General features: G+C 42.9%; 1 long non-coding RNA gene and 1 pseudogene across 2 annotated transcripts in view; both read left to right on the forward strand.

The window, feature by feature from the left end:
* The window catches only part of LOC120096933 (uncharacterized), a 105,514-nt gene continuing 80,096 nt past the window's right edge, over positions 1 to 25,418 (forward strand). Inside the window, exons 1-4 of one of the 2 annotated variants that reach the window (XR_015638697.1) lie at positions 34 to 232; positions 2,169 to 2,304; positions 3,675 to 3,769; positions 10,191 to 10,359. This is a non-coding gene — a long non-coding RNA (uncharacterized LOC120096933). Of the gene's footprint in view, positions 233 to 2,168; positions 2,305 to 3,674; positions 3,770 to 10,190; positions 10,360 to 25,418 lie in introns of those variants that run through there. The other variant, XR_015638696.1, reaches the window with a different exon arrangement.
* LOC148000856 (smad nuclear interacting protein 1 pseudogene) lies at positions 12,405 to 24,464 on the forward strand (annotated as a pseudogene).

The following is a 25,418-nucleotide window of genomic DNA, read 5'->3' on the forward strand; positions in this document are numbered from 1 at the left end:
GTCATTTAAAGGGCCAGGCACATAAAATATTTCTTACTGCAGGAATTTGTTCGTATGTGGCCCCCCTAGCTGTGCAGAGGCTGTAACTTACCTGTAGATCAGTGAGACTCTGCATGGGAAATGTTCATGGATGAAGAAATAAGTACAGGGCAAGGGAGCAGATCCTGGTTGAGTCTAAGAGCCTTGTGCATGGTATAGGTCCCCGCACCTCCTCATTCATTCATCAGGAAAGGTATTGTAACACAGCAATATTTCCCATCTCTCTCTCTCTCTCTCTCTCTCTCTCTCTCTCTCTCTCTCTCCTTTGTGTGTGTGTGTGTGTGTGTGTGTGTGTGTGTGCGTGTCCCTAGATGTGGGTGAACATGTTTGTGCCCATGTTGTACACATGTGTAAGTACATGCTTGTGTAGGTGTTTATGTTCTGGGTGCTCTTATATACAAGTATTTGTGCATATGTGAGTTTCTGTGTGAGTGTGTGTATGTGCAGGCATACACTCACTTGTTTTTCTACAGATATGTATGTTCAATTGCTCTTGAAACATGTTAAAGGTGATAAAGTTCAATGTTAATGAGAAAACTCTGTCACTTCTCTTGGCATCCAATGAATCATCAAACACAGCAGCCCAACATTTTACATGACCACCTAGCTCCCTATCACAAAAAGAATTAAACCTGCTGTAAAAACAGATTTTCAAATATTTGTAGAGGCAAGCTATATATCTGCATTGAAATCCATTAGAGAAAAACCAAAGGATTAGGGTACATGGAGGAGAGAAGGAGACTGCTGTGGCAAATCCATGTTCCTGAAAGTCAGGAAACACTGCCTAAGTGTTTATGCGCCTTTTCTGCCCTTGGTGAATGGAGACTGTCCACTGGAAGCTCAGGGGAGTACTTGTTCCTTCTCAGCATCCTGGACAGTTTCCCTCAGTGCCTCCTGCCGTTTTCTTTCCAGCTTTGCCTAATCTTGACGCTGTTAGCATTGGCATTGGAGTTGGCCATGGATTTTATTATTTGAGGGATGGAGTTCCTTCTGCATCCAGGAAAATTCCCACAGCTGTGCGGAGGTGCAAAACCAGGACCGTCTCCAAAGCCCCTTTAGGCTCATCATTGTTTAAAGCACTCACTCTATGTCCTATCATTAGAGCTCTGTAACTGCTGCATTTGAAAATCATTCCCTTTGAGTTAAAATCAGCCACAAGGAGGTTTGCAAGAAATGTGAACCTTCAGACTTTGGTGTGATGTAAAATGGGGAATCCACATGAAGAGGCCATGAACAACTCTTCAGATATATGAACTGCAATCCCTGTTGATCCAGGGATTTCAGAACAAGAAGTAGGTGTCCCAGAGAAACTAGGACGCATGAGGGTGGTAGTGGTCCTCCTTAGAGCAGCCATGGAGGAGAAACTATACAGACATCCATGAGTCAAGAAGGGAAAGTACAATATAGTGTAGTCCTTCCAAGCATTATGACTCAGTGTGAGATAATACTTGCAAGCACTTGGCCTTCAACCAGTCATCCTTACCTTACTCAGAATATCCCTGACACAGCCATGCTGCAGGGAGGAAAGTTTTATTTTGGCTCCTTGTTATAGAGATTTTTCTCTTTGCCTGGGCTTATAGCTTTAGACCTGAAGTTAGGCAGAATATGGTAAAGGGGGCTCCTTTTGGAGGAAGCTGCTCCCCATGGAGCAACTGGGAAACGGTGATCAATATAAGATGCTGGTCCACCACCATCCAGTAGTCCTGTGCTGGCAACCAAGCCTACATTTCATAGTCTTGGGAACTTGCTAAGGATGCATAGCTAGCTGGCTAAGGCCCCATGGGCAAATCTTTATGGCTCATTAGGTATACAGGGAAAGCATTTACTGACCGAGCTATCTGTAGCCCCTGCCCACTATGTTCTTAGCCCATCCAAAAGCTATTTGAGGGATGTGATGTTTGTTTGCTTTTTTCTAGTCCCTCATAGTGTGTAGTTCACAATTCAGTGTCTAACATTTTTTATGTTATGAAAAAAATCTAGGCCTACATGTTCTCTGACACTATTTCCTTGGGATACAGGGAGTGACCTCAACTGGAAATTGTTGCTAGATTGTCCAGCAGAACAGAGCTGATTCAGACTCTGCAGTCGACATGGCAGCCCATCACCAGGTCCGTCCCCTCTTTCTCCAGGTCTAAAATCCTCTAGCATGAGGATGTAGCGCAGCCCAGGATGAGAGCTCCCTCAGACAGAGCTGCTGCAGCAGGAGCACTGAGTGTGCACAGCCAGTAAGCCACCATTGCATCTAATCCCAGCAACCATGCAATCGTGAGTGGGTTTTCTTCCTTTACTTTGGTTTGCCATGTGCAAATAGGCCCTGATTTTGTCTAACCTGTGGCCCAGCAAGAGTGCTTCTAGGTCTGATTGCCTTTTCCTCATGGATAGCACCCAAGAGAAAACTGGGGACAAACAAAAGCCACAGAGAACTTGAAAACAACATTATACTCTCTAGGATCAAGGCCTCCTTAGCAAAAGAAGTCTCCTGTAGCTGTGAACTCGCCAGTGAGGCAAATCCTAAATTAACTCCAGGGGATACAGCACTAATCCGAAGCATGAGTCTGTTGGCTAACTATTGCAAGGGAAAGAAAGCATCAGAAATCAGCTTGATATATATATATCCAAAGACAAGAGTTGCTCTGAACCTTGGCACCCACCAGCAAGTTGTCCCAATAAGGGGTAAAACAACAAGACGTTGGCGAGCAGAGTTCCTCTATTAGGGGCTTTAGCCAGCTGACTGAATCCTCACTCCTCCGTATGCACTGGGATGGAGGTTTCTATTGATGTCACACTGTTAGTTAGACAGACTATACCGAAAAGCATCACATTCTTTCCACAGCACAGTATTGAAGCCACTCCACATCACACCCATGGGATGCTGACGTTAATGCTCTACAGAGATGACAGCAATCCCTCACTCCTCTTGTTAGTAATTTGTTCTTCCATAAGGAAAATCGGTGTGTATTGTTACATTTCACAGTCTGGATTACACCTTCCTGAGGAAGGTTTATAGAGGACATGCAGGTTTCATTTGACATTTTTGGATAGGCAGATTTTCCCCAATAGAGTTTTCGAGTATCAAATAAGCACACAGAGGCATGTATTGGCTGAAGGAAAAGCACAGTGGCCAGCACAGCACACGGTCAGCCTGCTGTAAAGGTTATTCTTCTTCACAGGGCAAAGGCTGTGTATTGTACCAGCAGCTGGTGATAATCTATGAAGAAGCATTGCTTAGGGCTACAATGAATTTTCTAAGAACTCCCACACAATGATATGCCCATGGTCAGTTGGGACTAGGAATTACTTGGCATCTGGATATTGTTAAATCAGCTAAAAAGCATGTATATACAAGATGCAATTCCAAGATAATCCAGAGGCATTCTGGGGACCTACATCCAACACAAAGAAGGTGATTCCCAGATTCATAGATTGCGATCAGATCCAGATGACTATAAATAAAGCAATATGGGAATCACTTGTTCATCAGGTGACAGTGTAACAACTAGAGAGTCACAGCACACAGGAAGTTCATGGGCATGTCCTGAGCTTGCCATCCAATGGTCTGCCTGTACATAATGACATTTACACAGAACCCTCAGATGACCAAAATATCAAGATCAAAGATGTTATTGATTTTTCAGATCAATCAACACTTGCTGAGTTTTTTGAAAAACCAGATTGAGGACTCCACAAATTATTCATTTTACAGACCCGAATCCAAGTGGAGAGAATAATGGTGAGTATCACTTGGTTAATCTGTACCCCCAGAGGTATCAATGGTGTCATTTGGGGTTACTAGGTATGTTCTGCCTTGCCACATTGATATCTGATTATTTATACTAGTGAGATGTCATTGCTGTGATACAATGTATGAGAGAAATAAACTTTAAAAGGAAGGTTTGGTGCCAGGAGCCATCTAGGAGAAGCTGACACTAGCAGGTGATCTTCCTGAGATGTTTCCGCCAAGGACTGAAAAGTTATGATGGGTTCACTTCTTTAGGCAAGGCTGAGGAGATTACATCTGGGGAAAGATTCTTGCTGTTAATATGCTTTCCAGCCATTATTAAATATATATAACAATCACTAGGGATTAGCTCAACTTTTTGAGCAGATTTCTGCAGAACTACAAAGATGTACTATTTGTAGTCATGCTATCTAGACAAATAGATGACTTCTTAATACTTCATGATGATCCTATAAGAATTCCTAAAATTATATTAGTAATTACTAATCTCTTTTATAATAGGACTGCTATTAAGTTCTCTCAGATAATCAAAATTCTCTGATTTTAAAAACTGAGATTTCATAGGACAAGTATATGTGTGTGTGTGTGTATAGATAAGCATGCACGCGCGCGCGCACACACACACACACACACACACACACACACACACACGACTCATTGAGTGAAGGGCTTGCAGTGCATGCATGAGGACTGGAATTTCATGCTAAAGAAGCCATGCAAAAAAGCCAGGTGGGCAGTGTGCCCTGACAATCCCAGCACAGGAGAGCCAGAGGCAGGAGGATACCAGTAGCTTGCTGGTCAGCCAATGTAGGCAAATCAGCAACCCCCAAGGTTTAGAAACAAACCCTGTTTCAAAATATATTGTGGAGAATGATGCACGGACACCCAAATCAAACTCTAGCCTCAACATGCACCCACAACTACACAAACACATGTCTTAATGCAGACCAAAAACTCCAAACAATTCTAGACCCCTTAACATTTTTTTAATATATACATGTATCTACATAGGTATATATGTATGTATTTCCACATATCAACAAAGAGGGTTGCGCAAAAGTTGCAAGGAGAAAAAGAGAGACATGTTTTGACAGAGCATGACCAAAGTCAGATGAAAGTAAAGAACCAGTCAGCGGAGGTTGGGGACCACCGAGGAGAGAATGGGGGACAAGAGACTCAAAGAAGGACATCAAGACAAGAGTCTGATCAAGGCGACAAATTTTATTTTTCCCCAAGGCTGAATTTATACCATAGCAGGGGTAGCAGAAGGAGGGGGGGAAGCGGGAAATACTTCCGAAAGCCAAGGACACTGTGGGTCCTTGGGGGTCAGGCAATCGGCTGACATCAACAGAATGCTTGTTTCTCAGAAAGGTCACAAGTTTGTCATATCATGAGGCAACCTGACCACCACATTTGTATTAGCCTTCTGCAGCTGGCTGGGGATTTTCTATTGTCCTGACCTCTTAATGAACCCAGTCATCATATTTTCATTTTAGCATTTTTCTTTTATCTTATTCACTCTAACTATAATATTAACATCAATAATGGAGGGTTTTAAGGGCATAGCTCCCAACAAGGCCCCAGGCTCCTGGTAAATCAGCCTTCCTGACCCATAGGGAAGCTGAGTTCCACAGAGGCCTGTATGGCATTGCCTGTTGAAAGTTTGCAGAGCTCGGTCAACTCTCTACAACCCTAGGAATGAGACAGTAGCTTGCAAAGCAAACTCTGCTACACACAGAGAGCTGTTAAAGACTGCAAAACCATCGCTTCTCGGCCTTTTGGCTAAGATCAAGTGTAAAGACTGCAAAACCAAATTCATGAGCCCTGTTGGAGTTCAGACAGACACCAGTAAAGTTCCAAGAGTAATATCCAGAAGGAACTGGCCTCATGATAAACAACCAGATAAGCAAAGAAAACTTTGAGGCCTCAGGGGTGATCTGATTCTCTGTTGGTTCTGCTAAATCCTGTTTGAAACTTGAGATTTTACTTGAGAAGATCTCCATAAACTGCACTTAGGTCTCTAAGTGCCTGTGGCTGTTGAGTGGTTTTTGTTTGTCTCCCTCTCATTGGCACTGTTGTGTTCCGACTGGTTTTTCCATTTTTCATCTGTAATGATGCTTGGTCCTGTGTCCTTTTGTTCTCTCTCTTGTGTCTGCTCACAGGGTCTTATGTACCTAAGTTGTCTGCTGCAGTTTATGCCCAGAGCCTTCCAGGAGGAAACTTCTCTAGCAGATGGGGTTTTCTTGTTCCCCCAGGGTTAGTAAGGTTGACCCTTTCTTCCTTTCCTAAGAACCAAGTCTAGGCATGTTCCCAACAGCTGACATTAATCTTCTTCCAAGGATGAAAGACTTCCTGGACCAAGAGATCCCAGACATGGCTGCTAGTGGCTGCTTTGCTCAGGGCTCTCTGCTGAACTCCACGTCACCACTGGGATCACAGACACAGAGCCTAGCTACAGCTATTCACAGCTAAGTCAGAGGGTGATTGGAGGTAAAGCTTGGTTCTATACGCAGTCTCTCATCTCTAATTTGTGCCTTTGATGGCTGTCACTAGTCATCTCATGGCATACACACATACTCCTATTGTATAGAGATCCCAGAGGTCTCAGATACTTATGTCATAAACTGTCCCCAAAACTATTAGAATAAAAGATACACTCAGCACTTCCTCATTTGGGGAATCATAATATTTAGGAGATATAAAGCCAGCAGAAAAACTAAACATCTATTTCTTACAAAATAACCCACCATTCAAATCAGTATATACTTTTATATTTACCACCCACTAATTCAAAACCAAAGACCCATTCTTCTAATGGCTCAAACCCTTTGTGTGCTCCACAGCACAAATTTAATAATTCTTCATTAGGTTTTTAGTTTTTGTTTTTTATATTCTCTTAATTGAATTCTTACTGCTTATGAACTTTCAAAGTTGGTATGTACAGATAGAAGAGTTTCTGAGGAATGTACTAAAAATATGAGTATAGAACTAATGATTGCTTTGAAGAGCCTTTGTTGGCCTTTGACTCTACATCAGTAGGCTCCTTGTGGTAAAGCAACTGACTAGCCGAGTAGCTCTTCTTTCCTTGTAAAATAATATTTCTTCCTTTCTTTCTCTGATGATTTATTCATGTGTGCAAGCACATGTTACCTTCTGCATGTGAAGACAGAGGACAACTTGAATGGGCTGACTGCTAGGTTCCTTTCTCTGTTGTTCTCCACTTAATTTCCTGAGGCATCATCTGTTCCTGGACCTAGGAGCTTGCCCTTTTATGGTCTAGCTAGCCATCTTACCCTGAGGATCCTGTCTCTGCTTCCTGAATCTTCCATGGGATGAGAGGCGAGCTATCAAATTTATTCAAACACTGGTCCTCACACCTTAGAGCACATACATTGTGCAATGAACCATATTCCCAGCTCTGATGGACTAGCTTCATTCTGTTCCCCAGATCTTGAAAGTATTGATTGCTTGGTATTATTTAAATCTTTAATTGATAGTCCTTTATACAGCCTGTAAAATTTAGAATACCAGTTCCTCTTTTGGTATAGTGTTTCTCCTCTTGAGAAACCTCTGAAGGGGTATATTTTTCTCATTTTGGCTCCACTCAAAAAGGACGCCATAGGTCATCAGTGCCAGGAGCCGACCAGGAAACTAGGCCATAAGCCATCTGCTCCAGCAACAGACCCAACATCCAGGAATAAGAGAATAAAATCCCCCACCCGAGGAGCATCCAGAAGATGGCCATGGGAATGGGAGAAAACTTACCTCAGGATTGGACATCTGTGCTGGGCAGCCTATGCTGTGGTTTCTCATTCTTGAGGCAGGAATGCAGTCCATATGGGGCGTCCTTCCACCACACCAATGGGGTTTTAGATTACCTCACACTGACATCGTAGCCAATACATTGTACTGACTCCAGGGCTTTGGCCTCTACCAATCATATTAGAGATTACCTAACCCTTCTGGGAAACTACCCCAGTTGCCTATGAAAGAAGCCTGAGCATCTTTTTCTGGGTTGCCATTTTGATGTGGTGACCCCTGCATGCTGGCCTTTCCTGCAGAATAAACTCTCTTCGTGCTTATATTTTATTTGAGGCTGGGGTCTGCCTTCAGCGAGTCCCAAACCCTAACACGTCACTGGGAAGATGAAGGAATGTGGGGCTCCAAACTTACTGAGATTTTAAGGAATACTAAAACATCAAGTTATCTTAACATGGAGCCCTCCTTGCTCAATGCGCCTCTCTACCACACCCAACCCCATTTCCTGTTGTAAACTCAGACTATGAACAGCTCTTGCTGGGTGTGAAGAAGCTTCTCATGTTTCCATTTCGTTCCTTCACACCCAAGATTCCCCTTCGGCCTCTGGAGATTCATAATTCCTGCATCCCTACATCTGCAATCCGATAGTGACCCTACACTGGGCTCTTACAAACCAACAGTGACTTTCAAATGACAAATTCCGGGAAATCATTTCAGTCCTCCTTTCTCCTGATCACTCTGCAAGCCCTGCACCATTTGTACTGTGGGCAATTCTGCTAGTTCTCCACCAATATCACTGACAGTACAGCTGATGGATGTCTAATTAAAGACTCAGCTTTATCAGTTTCCCTTGCAGAGGAAATGCAAGGTGACACGGTCACAGTATTACGCTAATCCCAAACATCCTAATATACTCTAAGTTAAATTTTAAATTCTCACCAGCATGACATAATAGTGCTATTTGTGTTTGCTTGGTTTACACATGATCCAAATGTGTATTCCAATGTAGGGAGTAAGCATCCTACACTGTCACTCTGAGGCCAAGGTTCTCTCCAGGTTCACTTGTTCCTAGGACCTCAGATGGCCTCTGTTCAGCCATGGCAGAGAAAAGCATCAGAGACTAGACAGCAGTAGGAAGGTTAGAACTCAGCAATTTGATAAAACCAGGAGAACAAGGAATGTATTTTATGTGAGTGCCAGAAATGAGGAAACTGGTCTGGTCAATGATAAGGCAGTCTCTGCCATAAGACTGCACCACCCAGCTACCCAGATCCGGCCCAGTTAGACCAGTAGGCATGGCAGGAGCAAGATCATGCACGCTGTTCCCCAACTGTGTGTATTCATAGGCACAAAATCTCAGCGTATCTGTCCCTTATGCTTCAGATCAGCATGTGTTCCTCACTCTTTGTCATAACAGACATATGAATCAACATTTCCATTTCCTTCCTATTGCTGTCTTGATGCATGAGTTAATTTACCCTGGGATATAATCTGAAGCAATTTCCCAATCCCCAGCACCCATGAGCTTCTACAGCTGTGAAAATGAAGCTTGAGAAGTAGACACTGAGATAAAAGATCAGGTTAGCTCATCTGTGCTTTTGTCATTTGTAATAATCTTTTCCAAATCGAAAAAAAAAAAGGTACAGAAGAGGATTTTAACACAAAGATCAGTGTCTTCCTGTCAGTTTAACTCACTCTGAGCCTAAGTGCCATCCCCTTTCTCTTACCGCCAGCACCCTCTTGTCTTCCCAAGCTTATGGACTTGGGTAGAGTATATACTGCTTGTTGTTATTGGACCATAATGTCGTGTTGTTTTTGTTTGTGTTCAAGATGATCACAGAAAGAAGTAATTTCTCCTCCCCTCCTTTCCACTCTAGTGATAACCATTCATTCTGAAAAGTGGGTGTTTAAAACATCTGATTGTTTATCCCAGAGTCTGTCCTGATGAAACATAAGCTTGTAATATTTTATGATTAATAAATTAGCATCAACTGATATCACAGATACAGAAACAGTGTTATTTACATCTTCTTCTAGTGCTCCCTTTAGGTATCTAAAATAATGTTGGGTCCAAGACTTGCTTCATTCAATTTGCATTTATTTAACATAGAGTCTGCCTAATAGTTGCATGGATCTTTGCTTCCTAGAATAAGAACCTCAAATTGGTTAAGACTCAGGAACCATTTCTTTTTGTCTAGGTATGGAAAGATAGTTGGAGGCATCATGTATTTTTCACTCATTCGGGAAATACTCATTAAGACTGTATCGTGCCAAGCTTGGAGGCAGAAAGGCAAAGCCCTTAAGAGACAATATACAATATATAATATACAATAAATTTATCATACAGTAAGAACTGTGAGCTTTTCACAGAGCCTGAGAGACAGTAACTTAGGTTTGGAACAAAACCAAAGAACTTCCAAGAAGTATTTGAAGACTGCTGAGTCTTCAAAAGGATGAATTAAGACTCTGAGACCAAGGTACAGACAGCTAAAACAAAGCCAATAATAGTGTAGCCATGATGCAGTAATTCCAGGGGTCCAGTGAAGGACTCTGGCCAGAAGGATCAAAATCCTGTCTCTTTGTCAGCCCAGCTTTCCCTCTCTAGATGTTAATCTCAAAATAAACATCCTACACATTTTATTCTAATTCCCAGCTAGGGCTCTGCTATGAAGGAAGCTTAACCAATCACACCTGCCAAGAACTGCTTTACAGCCAGGACCAAACTCCTGAAAAGGCTCAGAACCTGTGGAGCCCCACAGCCTGCAACCAGGATAACAGTGACGGGTTCTGCTGTTTATTTACTCTAGAGTCATCACACACAGGCAAGTTCAGATTTCAACCTGATCCCTAGGGTTTAAGCTACATCCAGTGTAAAATTAAAATTAGGTTTTATTGAAGCCCATTCCCCAGCACAACAGAGAAACCTCTCTTGACTCCCACAAGGACCTACAATGTTAGAAAGACTAGCCAAGATCTACAAAGATTTCAAAATCTCTAAGTAATTTTATTTCTCAATTTAAGGACAAAAAAAGCCTCTCTGTCTCTCTGTCTCTGTCTCTGTCTCTGTCTCTGTCTCTGTCTCTGTCTCTGTCTCTCTCTCTCTCTCTCTCCGTGTGTGTGTGTGTGTGTGTGTGTGTGTGTGTGTGTGTGCACATATATGTATTTAGAGGAGTGAAATACAGATGACAAGTCTATATGAATTTGCTAACAAATTTTGCCAAACTTGCCGAAATGATACTGGAGCAGACCAGAGGATGAGTAATTGATTGACCACAGGAATATAGAGGGTGGGATGTTTCTGAGTGATGAAGGGCTTCAGCTTCTGAGTTTATCATGGAAACTGCAGGTTCCCTACTGTTTCTCTCACTTCTCCATGTCCTCTCCAAAGTAGAGGCTTAGGAAATCCAAAGATCAGGAAGCATCCTACACCCATCATGTGTTTGTTATATGAGTACAAACAGCTCAACTTCTCTATGTCTCTTTTTCCTTATTTGTAAATAAATAATGTATCTCCTTTGGCATGGTTGATAAGAATAAAAGCATTGACTAATACAGTAGAGAGAGCATTATAGAGCATAGCATTAACATTTTAGGTGCAGAGCAATTTGGTGTGGTAGTTAAAAAAAACAAAACAAAAATTGGCTTGCTAGCATTAAATTTATGTGCTATCTCTACCCAGCTTTCCAGATATTTCTAATTAAAAATAATATTAAACTAAAAAATCTATTATTTTGTGCATCTGATGCTGGGGAGTACATGGTGTGGGTATGTGGAAGTCAGAGGACAAATATGGGAAGTCAGTTCTCTCCTTCCACTTTCTTGTGTTTTACAGCGTGAACCCATCTCTTCAGGCTTGCATATCAAGCACTTTTTTTTTTTTTTTTACAGTTCCTCATGAGAGAGGTTTATTGTCAGGACAGAAAAGGGCAAAGTGGATGACGGGGGTGAAGGGGGGAAAGAGAGAGAAGAGAGGGGCGAAGGTCAAAAGGGTCTGCCTTTTAATTAGGCTGAGATGGTGTCTAGGCACTTCTGATGACTGGCTTTCAGCTCTTGGCAAAGGCAGACCCTGAAGGTTCCTGCTCCTAGGTTCCTGTGCTCAGAGAGCACAAAGGGGACTAGGCAGGTCCCTCTTGGTCAGGAATGTGAGCAGAAGTAGTTGTCTCCTCTGACCTCTCAAGTTTCTCTGTACTTCTGAGGGTCCAGCTCTCTCCCTCATGGGCTTTGGGTGCAGGGAGCTGTGAGACCGGTCCAGTTCAGTTCAGGACGCAGGCAGAAATCAGCAGATTCCTCCCGCTGACTGCTCCTATATTCCTATATCCAGAAGCTACTAGGCAGGTTCCTCTTGGGCCAGGAATGTGAGCAGAAGTTGCAGTCTCCCCTGAGCTCTCAGGATTATCCATGCTTCTTTTTTTTTTTTTTTTTTTATTAACTTGAGTATTTCTTATATACATTTCGAGTGTTATTCCCTTTCCCGGTATCCGGGCAAACATCCCCCTCCCCCCTCCCCTTCCTTATGGGTGTTCCCCTCCAAACCCTCCCCCCATTGCCGCCCTCCCCCCACCAGTCTAGTTCACTGGGGGTTCAGTCTTAGCAGGACCCAGGGCTTCTCCTTCCACTGGTGCTCTTACTAGGATATTCATTGCTACCTATGAGGTCAGAGTCCAGGGTCAGTCCATGTATAGTCTTTAGGTAGTGGCTTAGTCCCTGGAAGCTCTGGTTGCTTAGCATTGTTGTACATATGGGGTCTCGAGCCCCTTCAAGCTCTTCCAGTTCTTTCTCTGATTCCTTCAACGGGGGTCCTATTCTCAGTTCAGTGGTATAGCAAGCACTTTTACCCACTGTGTCATCGTTGTGGAGTTTCTGAAGCATGCTGAAGACAAATGATCCTTCATCCCAAGGAAATCATGACCTAGAGACAACAGACATCATGAATAGCAAAGATGAGACTCTGTCCTCTCCGGTAACCCCACAAGACCTTCCAGAATTTGGCCTGGAAAGAGACAAAGAGAAGAAAAAAGTTACTTCATCTCCAGGAGATTACAGAGGTTAGTGATAAACACAGTTTAGTTCAGGGAAAAAAAAGAAAGAAAAACAAGACACTGGTTTTTGTAGATCCTGGTGCCCCGGGTAAGGGCCAAGGGTTGGCAACAGAGGCTGAGAGGTTTGAAGTAGCCAGTTGTTTCCTTACCTTCTTGATCTGTTCTTTTCTCTCCTGGCCAATGAGATGGCAAGAATCCCATTCACTTGGTTTCCAGAATCATAGAGAAATGACAGCAGAGAGGGTTGGTGAAGAAACTGTTTCAGGGATCGCATCTGCACAACCGTGCTAAATCAGCATTTCCCAAACTATAGCCCACAGGCCACCTCTGCCCTCTTTTCACTTCTAGATGCAACACGGAATTAAAAGAGGTTTGTACAAATGAATGTCTGTAGTCAGTTTCCTGACTGACATCAAAGACTTTGAGCCCTAATTAAGCTAAGATATATTCAAATTATTGAAAAGAATTAAGTCCTTTTTATTAGGTATATGCCTCAAAAGGTGTAACCAGGGATTACATCTTTACTTTTATCAATCAGAATTGTAGGGGTGGATTGGTGGGGGGAGACATGGCTCAGAAGCCATCATTAGCTACTCTCTTCCAGAGGACTAGGGTCCAATTCCCAGGATCAGACTCCCTCTTCTGTCTCCACAGGAACTACACAGCTCATAGCACATAGACATACATGTAGACAAAACCCCTGTAGTCCTAAAATAAGAAATAAAACTCTGCAGGGATGTGTTTATCTCCGGTTCTATTAGTGTCTACCAGACACCCATTATGTGGGACCTTGGCCTATAAACCTGAACCCCTCAATCTATGACCTTTGCAAACTACAGCTCCAAACTAAGTGCAGCACCTTATGGTGTGAGAAAGGCAAACAGTAGCTTAGTCCATGACATAGTGGAGCAGCATTTGGCTGCTTCAGTGAGAACAGCTCAACAACCAGTGCAAACAAGGAAAGAGCACAGGGACTGAACACAGCTCTAAGGGGATCTGTGTGGCCGTATGGTAACTGTGAGAGGTAAAGGAACTATCGTATTTGAAAACCATTCTGTGAAACAGTGTGTAAAGCTCTGGATAACTGTCCCCCAGGTAGCTTTCCACTCAGGAGCCATCATTCCCTAGACAGAGGAACAGCACTGGCTGTTGATCTGGATGAAGTTTCAGCCCTCACCAGCTGTGGTAGTGGTTTAGTTATTGGCTGACCAGACCTGTTGAGGGATAACCACACTAGTTCTGTAGGATTAAGAAAGGTTTAAAATACCACACAAACACACACACACACACACACACACACACACACACACACACACACAAGCTGAGCTTTCTTTGCTCTATGTCTGAGGTGTGTGCTGTGCATGTATGTGTGTGCGCACATCTATATGAGTACAGACATGTATTTCATGGTGCACACGTGGAGGCCAGAGGGCAACCTCGGTTGTTGATGCTCACCCACCATCACTTGATTGAACAGGGTCTCTTTGTTCACTGGTGTGTGTGCCAGGCTAACTGGCCAGCAGCGTCCTGTCTTGCAATATTTCTGTTGCTGGAATAAAACACCATGACCAAAAGGAACTGGGAAGGAAAGGATTTATTTCACCTTGCAGTTCCATAGCACAATCTACTGAAGGAAGTCAGGGCAGGAAGTCAAGGCAGGAGTCTGGACACAGGCACTGAAGCAGAGACCACTGAGGATCACTGCTTACAAGCTGCACACTGTGGCTTCCTCAACCTGTTTTGTATACACCCCAGGGTCACTTGCCCAGGGATGCCATTGCCCAAATGGGATGGGCCCTTCCCCTCAGTCACTAAAAGTGTCCCACAGGTTTGCCTATAGCATTTTCTTAATTGAAGTTCTGCATTCTCTGATGACTTTAGCCCAGAGGTTCTCAACCTTTGGGTCATGGCCCCTTTGGGGATCACATATCATATACCCTGTATATCAGATATTGACATTATGATTCACAACAGTGTCAAAATTATAGCCATGAAGTAGTAATGGAATAATTTAATGGCTGAGGGTCTCCACAACATGAGGAATGGTATTAAAATATTGCAGCGTTAGGATGGTTGAGAACCACTGTTCAAGCTTCTATCAGGCGACAAAAAATCCAGCCAGGACAACATAGGAGCCCTTGAGTTATAAATTTGCCTCACCATTAGCTGTACCTGGACTCTGGAGAGTTGAACTCAGGCTCCCAAGCTTTCCTAACTGGAGTTTTACCCACCGGGACATTTCCCTAGCCCACACTGAGCATTGTACAGCAGAAAACCCAAAATGCTTTGCAATCTAAAATATATTAAATATTGTCTGGCTGCAAGTGGGAAATTCCCATACCTGGAATCCAAACACTGTGTCTGTGTGAAAATGTATAAAATGACACCCTCAGACCATAGGTGTGTGAGAGACATACATCTCATGAAAATGGTGGCTGTTATACTCGGTGGGTTCTATTCTATAACAATATCTCATGGGTATGCACATACTCCAATTCTGGGTAAAAACAAAAATTTTCTAGTTTCAAACAATTTGTGCTGTGTTGTATGTGTGTATGTGTGTTTGTGTGTTGTCTGTGTGAATGTTTGTATGTGTCAATGAAGAGTTAAATTTCAAAAAGTTAGTCATAAACAAAGTCCGAACATGCCTGAGAGAATTTGAGATAGGGCTCACCAGCTGGAGCCACCCCCTCCCCTTCCTTCACTCCCTGAGGATGGGTCATCCCCCTGCTGAGTGAGATGAGTCACCCTACCCACATTGCTGAGCGGCTAGATAGCACGTACTCTTTGCTGATGTAATCCCGCGCCAAAAGTAACTGCGCACCATTTGAATCAGCCAATCATGTGTAACCTGGCGAAATCCCCTGGCTTTCCCTATATAAACCCCTGCCTTTAGAAGTTCAGGGTCGGCTCCTCTATCTCCTGCGTGAGATGCGTGGCGTGTCGGCCCGAGACCTCGGTGTCAGCCCGAGATCTCGTTAATAAAAACTACCTGGCTGCCGCTGCAGAGAGCCCCTGGGCAGCACCCCACGAGCGAACCTGAGCCTCGGGACCACAGGTAAGACCAAATTTTCTGCTGCAAGAAAGCTGCCTGGTGAGCTTGGGACACACGGAAGCAGAATTTCTCTAGGACCGGGCACGTTCTGTGTTTACCAGAAGTCCCACACCCGCGGATCCCGGCCTGCAACAGCTCTCTGCTCCCAGACCCGGTGAGAGAGAGACCCAACCGCCTGGTCAGGTGGGCACTCCTGAGGCTGCAGAGCGGAAGAGACCACCAACACTGCTCACCCCTGCCCACATCCCTGGCCCAAGAGGAAACTGTATAAGGCCACTGGGCTCCCGTGGGGGAGGGCCCAGGAGCAGCAGGACCCCTGCCTGAGACACCGCCGGAACCTGATAGAAACAGACCGGATAAACAGTTCTCTGCACCCAAATCCCGTGGGAGGGAGAGCTGAACCTTCAGAGAGGCAGACAAGCCTGGGAAACCAGAAGAGACTGCTCCCTGCACACACATCTCGGACGCCAGAGGAAAAAGCCAAAGACCATCTGGAACCCTGGTGCACTGAAGCTCCCGGAAGGGGCGGCACAGGTCTTCCTGGTTGCTGCCGCTGCAGAGAGCCCGTGGGCAGCACCCCACGAGCGAACTTGAGCCTCAGGACCACAGGTAAGACCAAATTTTCTGCTGCAAGAAAGCTGCCTGGTGAACTCAAGACACAGGCCCACAGGAACAGCTGAAGACCTGTAGAGAGGAAAAACTACACGCCTGAAAGCAGAACACTCTGTCCCCATAACTGACTGAAAGAGAGGAAAACAGGTCTACAGCACTCCTGACACACAGGCTTATAGGACAGTCTAGCCACTGTCAGAAATAGCAGAACAAAGTAACACTAGAGATAATCTGATGGCGAGAGGCAAGGGCAGGAACACAAGCAACAGAAACCAAGACTACATGGCATCATCGGAGCCCAATTCTCCCATCAAAACAAACATGGAATATCCAAACACACCAGAAAAGCAAGATCTAGTTTCAAAATCATATTTGATCATGATGCTGGAGGACTTCAAGAAAGACATGAAGAACTCCCTTAGAGAACAAGTAGAAGCCTACAGAGAGGAATCGCAAAAATGCCTGAAAGAATCGCAAAAATCCCTGAAAGAATTCCAGGAAAACATAAATAAACAAGTAGAAGCCCATAGAGAGGAGACACAAAAATCCCTGAAAGAATTCCAGGAAAACATAAATAAACAAGTAGAAGCCCATAGAGAGGAGACACAAAAATCCCTGAAAGAATTCCAGGAAAACACAATCAAACAGTTGAAGGAATTAAAAATGGAAATAGAAGCAATCAAGAAAGAACACATGGAAACAACCCTGGATATAGAAAACCAAAAGAAGAGACAAGGAGCTGTAGATACAAGCTTCACCAACAGAATACAAGAGATGGAAGAGAGAATCTCAGGAGCAGAAGATTCCATAGAAATCATTGACTCAACTGTCAAAGATAATGTAAAGCGGAAAAAGCTACTGGTCCAAAACATACAGAAAATCCAGGACTCAATGAGAAGATCAAACCTAAGGATAATAGGTATAGAAGAGAGTGAAGACTCCCAGCTCAAAGGACCAGTAAATATCTTCAACAAAATCATAGAAGAAAACTTCCCTAACCTAAAAAAAGAAATACCCATAGACATACAAGAAGCCTACAGAACTCCAAATAGATTGGACCAGAAAAGAAACACCTCCTGTCACATAATTGTCAAAACACCAAACGCACAAAATAAAGAAAGAATATTAAAAGCAGTAAGGGAAAAAGGTCAAGTAACATATAAAGGGAGACCTATCAGAATCACACCAGACTTCTCGCCAGAAACTATGAAGGCCAGAAGATCCTGGACTGATGTCATACAGACCCTAAGAGAACACAAATGCCAGCCCAGGTTACTGTATCCAGCAAAACTCTCAATTAACATTGATGGAGAAACCAAGATATTCCATGACAAAACCAAATTTACACAATATCTTTCTACAAATCCAGCACTACAAAGGATAATAAATGGTAAAGCCCAACATAAGGAGGCAAGCTATACCCTAGAAGAAGCAAGAAACTAATCGTCTTGGCAACAAAACAAAGAGAATGAAAGCACACAAACATAACCTCACATCCAAATATGAATATAAAGGGAAACAATAATCACTATTCCTTAATATCTCTCAATATCAATGGCCTCAACTCCCCAATAAAAAGACATAGATTAACAAACTGGATACGCAACGAGGACCCTGCATTCTGCTGCCTACAGGAAACACACCTCAGAGACAAAGACAGACACTACCTCAGAGTGAAAGGCTGGAAAACAACTTTCCAAGCAAATGGTCAGAAGAAGCAAGCTGGAGTAGCCATTCTAATATCAAATAAAATCAATTTCCAACTAAAAGTCATCAAAAAAGATAAGGAAGGACACTTCATATTCATCAAAGGAAAAATCCACCAAGATGAACTCTCAATCCTAAATATCTATGCCCCAAATACAAGGGCACCTACATACGTAAAAGAAACCTTACTAAAGCTCAAAACACACATTGCACCTCACACAATAATAGTGGGAGATTTCAACACCCCACTCTCATCAATGGACAGATCATGGAAACAGAAATTAAACAGTGATGTCGACAGACTAAGAGAAGTCATGAGCCAAAAGGACTTAACGGATATTTCTAGAACATTCTATCCTAAAGCAAAAGGATATACCTTCTTCTCAGCTCCTCGTGGTACTTTCTCCAAAATTGACCATATAATTGGTCAAAAAATGGGCCTCAACAGGTACAGAAAGATAGAAATAATCCCATGCATGCTATCGGACCACCACGGCCTAAAACTGGTCTTCAATAACAATAAGGGAATAATGCCCACATATACGTGGAAATTGAACAATGCTCTACTCAATGATAACCTGGTCAAGGAAGAAATAAAGAAAGAAATTAAAAACTTTTTAGAATTTAATGAAAATGAAGATACAACATACCCAAACTTATGGGACACAATGAAAGCTGTGCTAAGAGGAAAACTCATAGCGCTGAGTGCCTGCAGAAAGAAACAGGAAAGAGCATATGTCAGCAGCTTGACAGCACACCTAAAAGCTCTAGAACAAAAAGAAGCAAATACACCCAGGAGGAGTAGAAGGCAGGAAATAATCAAACTCAGAGCGGAAATCAACCAAGTAGAAACAAAAAGGACCATAGAAAGAATCAACAGAACCAAAAGTTGGTTCTTTGAGAAAATCAACAAGATAGATAAACCCTTAGCCAGACTAATGAGAGGACACAGAGAGTGCGTCCAAATTAACAAAATCAGAAATGAAAAGGGAGACATAACTACAGATTCAGAGGAAATTCAAAAAATCATCAGATCTTACTATAAAAACCTATATTCAACAAAATTTGAAAATCTTCAGGAAATGGACAATTTCCTAGACAGATACCAGGTATCGAAGTTAAATCAGGAACAGATAAACCAATTAAACAACCCCATAACTCCTAAGGAAATAGAAGCAGTCATTAAAGGTCTCCCAACCAAAAAGAGCCCAGGTCCAGATGGGTTTGTGCAGAATTCTATCAGACCTTCATAGAAGACCTCATACCAATATTATCCAAACTATTCCACAAAATTGAAACAGATGGAGCCCTACCGAATTCCTTCTACGAAGCCACAATTACTCTTATACCTAAACCACACAAAGACACAACAAAGAAAGAGAACTTCAGACCAATTTCCCTTATGAATATCGACGCAAAAATACTCAATAAAATTCTGGCAAACCGAATTCAAGAGCACATCAAAACAATCATCCACCATGATCAAGTAGGCTTCATCCCAGGCATGCAGGGATGGTTTAATATACGGAAAACCATCAACGTGATCCATTATATAAACAAACTGAAAGAACAGAACCACATGATCATTTCATTAGATGCTGAGAAAGCATTTGACAAAATTCAACACCCCTTCATGATAAAAGTCCTGGAAAGAATAGGAATTCAAGGCCCATACCTAAACATAGTAAAAGCCATATACAGCAAACCAGTTGCTAACATTAAACTAAATGGAGAGAAACTTGAAGCAATCCCACTAAAATCAGGGACTAGACAAGGCTGCCCACTCTCTCCCTACTTATTCAATATAGTTCTTGAAATTCTAGCCAGAGCAATCAGAGAACAAAAGGAGGTCAAGGGGATACAGATCGGAAAAGAAGAGGTCAAAATATCACTATTTGCAGATGACATGATAGTATATTTAAGTGATCCCAAAAGTTCCACCAGAGAACTACTAAAGCTGATAAACAACTTCAGCAAAGTGGCTGGGTATAAAATTAACTCAAATAAATCAGTTGCCTTCCTCTATACAAAAGAGAAACAAGCCGAGAAAGAAATTAGGGAAACGACACCCTTCATAATAGACCCAAATAATATAAAGTACCTCGGTGTGACTTTAACCAAGCAAGTAAAAGATCTGTACAATAAGAACTTCAAGACACTGAGGAAAGAAATTGAAGAAGACCTCAGAAGATGGAAAGATCTCCCATGCTCATGGATTGGCAGGATTAATATAGTAAAAATGGCCATTTTACCAAAAGCAATCTACAGATTCAATGCAATCCCCATCAAAATACCAATCCAATTCTTCAAAGAGTTAGACAGAACAATTTGCAAATTCATCTGGAATAACAAAAAACCCAGGATAGCTAAAGCTATCCTCAACAATAAAAGGACTTCGGGGGAATCAATATCCCTGAATTCAAGCAGTATTACAGAGCAATAGTGATAAAAACTGCATGGTATTGGTACAGAGACAGACAGATAGACCAATGGAATAGAATTGAAGACCCAGAAATGAACCCACACACCTATGGTCACTTGATTTTTGACAAAGGAGCCAAAACCATCCAATGGAAAAAAGATAGCATTTTCAGCAAATGGTGCTGGTTCAACTGGAGGGCAACATGTAGAAGAATGCAGATCGATCCATGCTTATCACCCTGTACAAAGCTTAAGTCCAAGTGGATCAAGGACCTCCACATCAAACCAGACACACTCAAACTAATAGAAGAAAAACTAGGGAAGCATCTGGAACACATGGGCACTGGAAAAAATTTCCTGAACAAAACACCAATGGCTTATGCTCTAAGATCAAGAATCGACAAATGGGATCTCATAAAACTGCAAAGCTTCTGTAAGGCAAAGGACACTGTGGTTAGGACAAAACGGCAACCAACAGATTGGGAAAAGATCTTTACCAATCCTACAACAGATAGAGGCCTTATATCCAAAATATACAAAGAACTCAAGAAGTTAGACCGCAGGGAAACAAATAACCCTATTAAAAAATGGGGTTCAGAGCTAAACAAAGAATTCACAGCTGAGGAATGCTGAATGGCTGAGAAACACCTAAAGAAATATTCAACATCTTTAGTCATAAGGGAAATGCAAATCAAAACAACCCTGAGATTTCACCTCACACCAGTGAGAATGGCTAAGATCAAAAACTCAGGTGACAGCAGATGCTGGCGAGGATGTGGAGAAAGAGGAACACTCCTCCATTGTTGGTGGGATTGCAGACTGGTAAAACCATTCTGGAAATCAGTCTGGAGGTTCCTCAGAAAATTGGACATTGAACTGCCTGAGGATCCAGCTATACCTCTCTTGGGCATATACCCAAAAGATGCCTCAACATATAAAAGAGACACGTGCTCCACTATGTTCATTGCAGCCTTATTTATAATAGCCAGAAAATGGAAAGAACCCAGATGCCCTTCAACAGAGGAATGGATACAGAAAATGTGGTACATCTACACAATGGAATATTACTCAGCTATCAAAAACAACGAGTTTATGAAATTCGTAGGCAAATGGTTGGAACTGGAAAATATCATCCTGAGTGAGCTAACCCAATCACAGAAAGACATACATGGTATGCACTCATTGATAAGTGGGTATTAGCCCAAATGCTTGAATTACCCTAGATCCCTAGAACAAACGAAACTCAAGACGGATGATCAAAATGTGAATGCTTCACTCCTTCTTTAAATGAGGAAAAAGAATACCCTTGGCAGGGAAGGGAGAGGCAAAGATTAAAACAGAGACTGAAGGAACACCCACCCATTCAGAGCCTGCCCCACATGTGGCCCATGCATATGCAGCCACCCAATTGGACGGGATGGATGAAGCAAAGAAGTGCAGACCGACAGGAGCCGGATGTAGATCGCTCCTGAGAGACACAGCCAGAATACAGCAAATACAGAGGCGAATGCCAGCAGCAAACCACTGAACTGAGAATAGGTCCCCTATTGAAGGAATCAGAGAAAGAACTGGAAGAGCTTGAAGGGGCTCGAGACCCCAAAAGTACAACAATGCCAAGCAACCAGAGCTTCCAGGGACTAAGCCACTACCTAAAGACTATACATGGACTGACCCTGGACTCTGACCCCATAGGTAGCAATGAATATCCTAATAAGAGCACCAGTGGAAGGGGAAGCCCTGGGTCCTGCTAAGACTGAACCCTCAGTGAACTAGTCTATGGGGGGAGGGCGGCAATGGGGGGAGGGTTGGGAGGGGAACACCCATAAGGAAGGGGAGGGGGAAGGGGGATGTTTGCCTGGAAACCGGGAAAGGGAATAACACTCGAAATGTATATAAGAAATACTCAAGTTAATAATAAAAAAAAAAAGTCAAAAAAAAAAAAAACTACCTCTTGCTGTTACATCAAGATCAGCTTCTCGAGTTTCCTGGGGCATGCCGCCATCCCGAGACTGGAGCGAGAGTCTCCCCAATTTGGGGTTCTTTGATTTGTTCTTTCATCTGCATACCACAGAACCCAGTGTCTAGCCTTACTAACATTAGTATTGTTACTAATACATTTATTGTTATTACCTACTGAATATTGCAAGTTATCAGGAAGTATGGTATCAGGACTCTGCACACTAGTCTAAGGCAGCAGTTCTTAAACTTTTTATGTTCTAAGGACTTCTGGGGTCTACCCAGCCTTAAGTAAACAAGCTGAAATGGGACACAGAATGGGACAAAAGGCCAAAAGACTATTTAATGATCTCTGGCCTTGTAACTGTCTCTAACTGTAATAGAGGCTTCTGGAAACTTAATACTCTCTTGCTTATTCTGTGGCTGAAAACCACTGCCTTCTTTTCTCTTTAACCCTCTGTTCATTACCCATTATTTCTTTGTGCTGTATTTTTATATTATAAATCTCTGTGCTTTATTAAACTTTATTAATGTGTTTTATTATACTTTATAAATGCTTTATTACATGCTGTAACTATTTTATAATTGTAATATCATTTTTCTGTTCTTCACCAAGCACTGAAAGTTAACTCTTTATTAACTATTGCTGTTTTATTGCTAAAACCTTATCTCTTTATTACTTGTGCTTAAACAAGCACTAATATCTGGTTGTAGGTAGCTCAAAATGAGTGTGACAATAGAGATTGGATTGAGAGCCAGAGGGACAAGAGATTTACCAAGGCCATAGTGGCAACACTAAGAGAAAATCTGTATAATAAACCAGTCTGGTGAAACAAAGAAGAAAAGGGCTAGGTGACAACGAAGCCACCATTGGAGAAAGACCAATGTGCCTCCTGCAAGGAAAGTGTACACTGGAAAAGTAAGCGCTGTAATTGGAAGTAAAAGGTCCAGCAACTACCACAGTTAGAAAAGTGGTGGGGCCCCAGCTACTATACCCCTAGTATAAACTTAAAATTGTGGGAAAGCAATTGATTTCTTAATGATCACTAGATCAACATAATCAGTCCTCAGTAATCTACACGGGCAATTGCCTGATCAAAAGATTGCAGTCTTTTTTTGTTTGTTTGTTTGTTTGTTTGTTTTGTTTTGTTTTGTTTTTGGCTCAAGTGTCTCAAAGGACTGTGCAGGCGAATTCTAGGCCAGGCTGCAGGATGAAGGAGGAGGGTGGGGTGGGAGGGGGAGAATGAGCAGGAGCGAAGCAGCAGGTGGCAACACAGGTCAGGGGATGCTTTGGCAACCTTAGTGAAGCAGGAAGCCTGAGCTCTGAACCAGTTGCCAACGCTCCAGCTGGTAGCCAGCCCCTGCCTGCCACTGGTTGGGCTGCACTGGTCACCGCCGGGAGCCCAGCACAGAGAGCGAGCGAGCAGTCCCCAGTCAAAAAGAAAAGCAAGTCCTCTGGGAGAAGTAGCAAGTCTCCTCGGACTAAGAGAAGCCAGAGGCCCCACTACTCCAAGGTCAAAGTGAATGTGAGGACTATCCATGGAGAGGACAAGAGGATAGGCAGCACAGAGAGTTTTCAGGACAGGAGCACAGGGGAGTGTGGAACAACAATGGAGACTGGCACTGTGGCCATCCCCGCCAAAGGAGGAGCTCTGCCCTGGGCAGGGTCTGGATAAAGACAGCCAGATCCTGCCAGCCCAGGAAGAAGAGAGAGACTTTAATAATGCCAGGCACCAGGAGCACCGCCAGCAGAATGAGAGTGCTGGCGCTGAGACTCAGGAGGTGATCCCTTGCCCTGCTGGTAACAAAAGCAAAGAGGTGCCCTTTAAAGAAAAACCAAGCTTTGAACTTTCTGGGGCATTTCCTGAGGACGCTAATACCTTCCGGGGTGAGGTTATTAAATACAGTGAGCCCCAGAAGCCCGGACCCCATAAAGGGGTGGCGTCTCTGCCCCTTTAAAAATTACGAGTTACTTCCAGTTATGTACATCCTTCTGGGTAGACATCATCGCATCACAGACATTCCCATCGACCACCCCCTCTTGCTCAGTAGTTTGATCATCTTATCTTTTTCTTCAGCTTTGCAGTTTTGTTCAACTGTTACCTCTCTTCTTCCTTTGAGAAGCAAACTACACTGACTTTGTGGGCGGGGCCTTGCTGGGGCCCAGGGACCTGTATGTGTGTCTAAAGAGGTCGTGTAGCTTCCACATTTCTGCTTCATCTTTGACCACGTGTTCCTATTTACCTTTCAAGGGTAGAAAGTAAGGGACAGCCTAGGTCTGAACTTCCCACCTGCGGTCTGTGTGAGTAGAAAGATACTCCTTACTAACAGTCTATGTGCTTCAGAGCTATGTGCTGATTTTCATATGACAGTGTTTTGTGATGTAAATAATACCACATGATAGGTAAAGGCTTATCTGCATTTAGAGAGAAGCTTTTCATTTATATGCATGTTTGAGAATAAAAAAATAAAATGTGTAAATATGGCCTCAAAAAAAAAATGCAGTCAAAGTAGCAAAGGAAAACCTCCCTACTGTCCCTAAAGCACCAAATATTCCATTGACATAGGCAAGGGGATAATAACCCATCTGTTATTGTCATGTCTGATTGCCCCTACTCCCCTCTGTTCTCTCCAGGCAGGAGACCTCTTGCATAAACTGAGAGCAACCATCATCTTCTCTAAGAATGAGACACAGTGAGACTTCTAGATACTAATGACAGAAACATTGTTTCTGTTTACCGAAAGAATAGCTTCTACCTGAAAGTCCTGCTCCCAAACAAAAGATATGGTTAGACTATCTTTCAGATTTGAAGCAAAGAATCCTAGGTGTATAGGCAAAATCTAGCCACCCAGGACTGGCCCTACAACATAGTCTTATGATTGTTCAACTAACCAGTTCATCTGTGCCTATGCAGATTCAATGATGCACAATCACTGTGGAAGCAAAGGGAGAGTTAAAAGTCCTTATTACCCAGCTTAAGGAGATGGGCATCCTGACATCCTGACAGTCTCCTTGGAGTACGTTGCTGTTACCTGAGAAGAAACTGGGACCACTGATTATATAAACTATCTAAGATCTGAGGGAATTGCA

This window comes from Rattus norvegicus, chromosome 15 (genome assembly GCF_021556685.1).
Source record: "Rattus norvegicus strain SHRSP/BbbUtx chromosome 15, alternate assembly SHRSP_T2T, whole genome shotgun sequence".
Taxonomy (NCBI): domain Eukaryota; kingdom Metazoa; phylum Chordata; class Mammalia; order Rodentia; family Muridae; genus Rattus; species Rattus norvegicus.